The sequence below is a fragment of the Berghia stephanieae genome, chromosome 14 (assembly GCF_034508935.2).
Source record: "Berghia stephanieae isolate SIO BIC M18660-M18661 chromosome 14, UCSD_Bste_1.3, whole genome shotgun sequence".
In the NCBI taxonomy this organism is placed as follows: domain Eukaryota; kingdom Metazoa; phylum Mollusca; class Gastropoda; order Nudibranchia; family Aeolidiidae; genus Berghia; species Berghia stephanieae.
The window spans coordinates 19,494,506-19,500,474 of NC_088373.1; the positions used below are offsets into that span (position 1 = coordinate 19,494,506).

The following is a 5,969-nucleotide window of genomic DNA, read 5'->3' on the forward strand; positions in this document are numbered from 1 at the left end:
TTTTACATTTTTCACCCCAGGCAGCTACACAGAAAACAAAAAAGGCTTACAATGCAAGATTTATAAACAAAAATAAAATCGCTTTATCAACATTTATGGAGTACAGTCTCCTCATCATGATATTGTCTTCATCTTATTAAGCAATTTGTATTAATGATTTGTCCATTCTAATTTTTCATTCACAAGTATACCAAGATATTTATACTCCTCTACCCTCTCTACCTTTTTGTTTTTAGATAATTTACCACGGGAGTTTACCAAAGTGTTTATCAATGTCGTCTATATACCACCTGACTCACGTGGACCCACAGCACTGGAATATCTGGCGGAAAGTATTAATAACCAACTGACATCATCACCCGATAGCATCGTCCTGGTGACAGGGGACTTCAGTCACGTTCCTCTTGATAACTCGTTTCCCCTACAAGAACACATCACTTGTGTCACTAGAAACGAACGCACAATTGATCTTTTTTACTCAAATATTCAAAACGGTTATTCTTCTCGTCAACTAGACCTTCTTGGTGAACCCGATCACAATATGATTCTTATGATACCTAAATACAAAACAAAATTGATATCTGTCCCAGTCGTTCAAAAAACATATTCATGTATGAGACAGAGTTATAAAGTCTAATACTGGACGGAAGAAAAGATTCTAAATATCTAAATTTTAACGTTTATAGTCTGTTTGATATAAAACATCGAAAGTCCTGTCTAAAATCAATAACAAAGAGCTGAGTGTTGTCAAGTTTGTTCCTTCTATCGATAGAACGAAGTTCACGTCAATCAGGCCTTTGTAATTGTTCTTTGCCATCCATCTGTATGAGTAATTCTTACTAAACTATATTAACCAGACTAGATATAGACATTCAAGGTTACACAGGTTTTTTTTGTTGATCCATTATATTTCCGGAAGTTTCTTAGCCAAACGCACAGCATCTATTGTGATTTATAGATAGAATAAGGTTGACTTCACTCGGACAGTTGTTACTGTTTTCGCCATCCGCGTTTATGAGTAATTTTCACTTAACCGTATTAAACAGACTAAAGACTTTCAAAGTTAATAGTTTTGTGTATTGGTTTGTTATGCTTTCTGATGGCAATGTTGTGAGTTTCTTAGCCAAACCAACAGCATCTATTGTGATTTATAGCATAAGGTTGACTTCACTCGGATATTTGTTATTGTTTACGCCATCCGCGTTTATGAGTAATTTTCACTTAACCGTATTAAGCAGACTAAAGACCTTCAAAGTTGATAGTTTTGTGTGTTGGTTTGTTATCTTTGCTCATGGCAATGTTATGAGCATCTTAGCCAAGCGCATACTGTTTATTGATTTCAAAGATTCAAGTGATTGTTGCGATTGGTTCACTCGCAATAATCATCGAGCCCTTTGAAATTTTGTTTCAAATTCAGTTGTCCATACTTTGTTATTGGATGTGACGGGCACGGTCAAGAGACGCAATCAAGGATAAACGCAATACCAAAATGAACGGATCCCCTTCTTTCCCCCCCCCCCACCCCCACTCCCCTGCATGTTCCACAGCCTGGATTGGCTAACGTAGGAGATAACCGCTGTATATCATTAACGTATATTAATTACATGATTAATTCCCTTGCCTGTTCAAATCCGTCTCGTCTTTCACAGCTGGATTGCATAACGTAGGAGATAACCGATGTATATCATTAAGCTATATCAATTACATGATTAAGTCCCTTGTCTGTTCGTATCCGTCTCGTCTTTCACAGCTGGGTTGCATAACGTAGGAGATAATCGATGTATATCATTAAGCTATATTAATTACATGATTAAGTCCCTTGCCTGTTCGTATCCTTCTCGTCTTTCACAGCTAGATTGCATAACGTAAGAGATAACCGATGTTTATCATTAAGCTATATTAATTACATGATTAAGTCCCTTACCTTTTCGTATGCATCTCATATTACACAGCTTGGATTGTATAACGTAGGAGATAACTGATGTATATCATTAAGGTATATTAATTACATGAATAGTCCCTTGCGTAGTATGAAGAATATTGTGTCAATCTTTTATTTGAAGTGCTCGTTATGTAAATTAAACATCGGCTATTCGGCTATGTGGTCTAGTGGTTTGACACTCGATTTCGGATCGAAAGATCCCGATTCGAACTTCGCTCGGCGGATAGATGAGTCCTGGGAAAAGGCTTTTTACTCACATTCTCAAACCGTACTAAGGTGTCAAATGAGTACCTGACCGTTAACAGCGTTGTCTCTGTCGGAAAAAAACCCCGGTAATATCGCCTAACAGGCGTCATGTCTCTTTCTACATGTTACATGTTGCTGTTGGTCAAGGACTCCTTGCAAAGCGCTTTGAGAACATTGAGTGGATAATGCGCTATATAAAAGCTCATATTTTTATGATTTGTTCACATTAACCTCGTTGCCTATGGTGTGAATCCGCCAACGGGAAAGGATGATCAAGAACAAAAACAAAAATCAAAAGTAAGCGAGTATAAATAACTAGGCTAGAACCATTATTTAAAAAACCGATTGGCTCGCTGAGACTGTGATGTTTGTAGTTTCTAATTCTTCTTCTCCTGCTTCTTCTTCTTCTTCTTCTTCTTCTTCTTCTTCTTCTTCTTCTTCTTCTTCTTCTTCTTCTTCTTCTTCTTCTTAAGTACAATTCTGTCGTGATTGTAGGTGCCCTTAAATAATTGATTCTGTCTTTTGTCACTTGTACAGAATTGTAAACCTTATTCTTGTTCAGCTTTCTATTTACTATCTTCAAGCAGTTTTCTTTCTCTTGTCCATGGGGTCTTTCTTAACATATCCTTTGAGAAACCTCATATTCTGCTGGCCTATCCATTTCCTTTCTAATGTCTTCTATAATTGTCCAACTTTCACAGCCCTAAAATAATACTGACCATGCACAGGCCTTCAAAACCCTGTTTTGTTGTCATTGAGATATTGTGGTTTTTGAAAATTAGACTCATTTTCTTAAAACTATTTTTATCTATTGCAATTCTTCGTTTTATTTCGTGTTTTCTCTATCTCCTATATTTATCAACACAGCAGGGAACAAATGTGTGATGTCAGAAAACAGATAAAATATCGCGCCTGCAGGCCATAGAAAATGATACAGCTAAATTAGTAACACGACAAAATAAAATAGCGCAAAGGTGCCCTGACTGCCTGTCAAGGAAAGAATCATTTTAAAGATTGCTCTGTGTTGTTTTAAAAGCCTGAATGTTACAAATAGTATGTACCACATAGGAATGTACGATCCTCTCCTGAGAAATCGAAGCTTACTCTTAGAAATGATCTAGTTCCTTTACCCACACTGGGACCCTTTTGTGTGGAATTGCCTGTCCAAAAGGATAAGAGAAGCAACATCAATTGATAGTTCTTTATCATTATAAAGCACTAGCTTTTCACCGTAACATTTTCATGATATTGATAGGATATTACATACATTACTGCTATTAATGCCATTGTGATATACGCGTTCCCTGAAGTCACCAAATCGTTAACTCTGTATTATGGCGATGCAAGGACCCAAGTAAATCTTTTTTTTTGTTTTTTGGAGGGGGGGGGTGATACAAGGAAAGTACAACACAGCCCTTTGTTCCCAAGTAAAGAGCTTAACGATTGCTCTTCGTGATTTAAAAAAAGAATTCGTCTAATTGAGAACGTGTTAGTGTAATGTGGTATTTAAGGTGGAGGTTTAATTTTTGATTAAGAAAAATTATGTGATAATTCTATAAACCCCTCGATCGTTTTACATAGGTTGTCAGCTCCTGTATTCACAGTATCGCCCTATTAATAACAATATACCTTAAATAGAGGTCTGCAAATCCTATGATTTCCGCGTTACATATTACATTAACATATCAAACATCAACGTTTAATGGCTCGTATAGCTGTCTCAGGATACAACCTTCACAATACAATAAGTAATGAATAAAGAAATTAAAAAAGAAGAACCAGTTCCACGTATAATTGACAATAAAAGTAAGTGGGATTTATTTTGTTTTGAATATCAATGTATGTATTCACATATTTCTTATTGGGCGCTTAATAAAACCACATTATTTTTTTTTGTGAATCTTATTTTAGTTGCAGCTATGGTGCTTTGCCGGACTGGCCATCTCTCAGGTCATGATTGTAGGGTGCCGTTTGATGCAATGGTGTGAGGTTGGACTGATCATCCTGTGTCCATACTATGAAGAGATTGAAATCTGGTTCGATGTGATAAATATAAAGAGGACGTCAGATTTCTCCGTGTTAAACTTCCTTGTCCTATCTGCGGGAATTGTGTATATTATAGTAAAATTGTCTAATATGTGAACGTTATAAGTATAGACTCATGAATATTATAAGTAATATAACTATAATGCTATCGCCCAGATAGCATGAAGTAAATAAATGATAGATACTCTGGCCTCATAAATTACCGGACTACACTAGATAATAAACAAAAGTAGATAAACAAAGATATTGTAATGTATGATCAAATTACATCTATCCAAGTCATAATGATAACATGCATATCAGCATCATAGGTTTATATGATTATATGTAAGAGAAGGTTGTTGATATATAGTCTGTAGATCAGAAATAATTTTAAGAAAATTAAATAACTGTATTTCACTCACCCTATATTAATTAAAATTACACCACAAAACAGAATAAAATCACGTCCTTCTTTGAAGATTTTTAAGTGGAAGTGTATGATTCCTTGTAGGGTACGTCTGTTTACAAGGTTCAGCGAACAGGGTTTCATTCCCCTGTGTTCTTGTTTTACGAAGATAGGGTGGTGGTGGGCGTGTTTCTACGTGTTCACACTTAATTTTCCATTGTCCGGTATTGGCTGAATGTGAGCGACGCGGGTAGGTTATGGGTTTTCTCTCACATATGTGTTAAGTTGGCAACCTCGCTACGGGAGGTAATTACGTGTTAAAACCCAGTTAACACATGCCTTCTGACATCGGAATGGTCGGTAATATGCCATGTCGATATTTCACGTGTGATGTTACCCCTGTGACAAATAAAAATTGGCTATGATTAAGTTCAAGATTTGTATGCGAACTGGATATTTTCCGTGTCCATGTTTACTTGCGAAGTATTATTATCCTGTATAGTTTGTTAGTCACATTTTTTAGTTTTGTTTGTTGGGCGACTTAAGGGAGATAATTCACTTCACGAAATGTCTCAAAGCTTGAAGGTCTGACCAATTAACTAGTAGGTTTTATCCAATCAAAACATGGAATTTGTCACACACCATCATACGTGCTTGGACGAACAAATTTAGTGGTTTATAAACAATAACGTGAATGAGGTCATGTCACTTTTTGGGGTGGAATTCAATGTTCCAATTTGCCTCTCAACACTGCAATTTACTAAGTTCTTGCTGTAATATGACAGTATTTGTCATCTGTTTTTATTTCTCTGTAAAAGAGGCTGTCATCTGCGATGTTTTCACCGTGGATCCCGAATGTAGTCCCTATGACGTGTCACTGATGCAAATGATAGAAAGGAATGGCCCGAGAACAGTGCCTTGGGGTACTCCATACTCAACATTTGTTATCACAGTAAGGATGAGGGTATTTAGCATTTTAAAACTAGTTTTGACATACTTACAATACTGATGAGACTATATCACATTTAACAATAATTTTGACATAATTGCAATACTCATAAGGTGCCTGTTTACATTTGTTTTAACTTTGAAATGAGAATTATATATTTTATCATTGCATCATTGAGGAAAATCATTGTAATATAAATTGTTAAAGGAAGGCTGGTGTCTTCAACAGAGCAGAAAATTATTTATTACATCTAGACATTACATTTGAATAACAAATTATTTAAGTACCAATTCGACGAATGGATAATATATGTTTTGAGCGTTTTAGAAAATTCAATTGAGGAAGGATATTTGTAAATATTGTTGTGCTCCATCTTAGCCGAATTCTATTATTCTCAC

At 35.8% G+C, this 5,969-nt stretch overlaps 3 protein-coding genes across 3 annotated transcripts in view; 1 reads left to right on the plus strand and 2 right to left on the minus strand.

Annotated features, from left to right (window-relative positions):
• Positions 1–5,969, plus strand: part of LOC144959462 (uncharacterized) — a 382,226-nt gene that overhangs the window by 203,200 nt on the left and 173,057 nt on the right. The gene's annotated exons all lie outside the window — the stretch shown is intronic.
• Positions 1–5,969, minus strand: part of LOC144959463 (uncharacterized) — a 189,690-nt gene that overhangs the window by 114,957 nt on the left and 68,764 nt on the right. The gene's annotated exons all lie outside the window — the stretch shown is intronic.
• LOC144959465 (uncharacterized) overlaps positions 1–5,969 on the minus strand; it is a 51,643-nt gene that overhangs the window by 23,059 nt on the left and 22,615 nt on the right. The gene's annotated exons all lie outside the window — the stretch shown is intronic.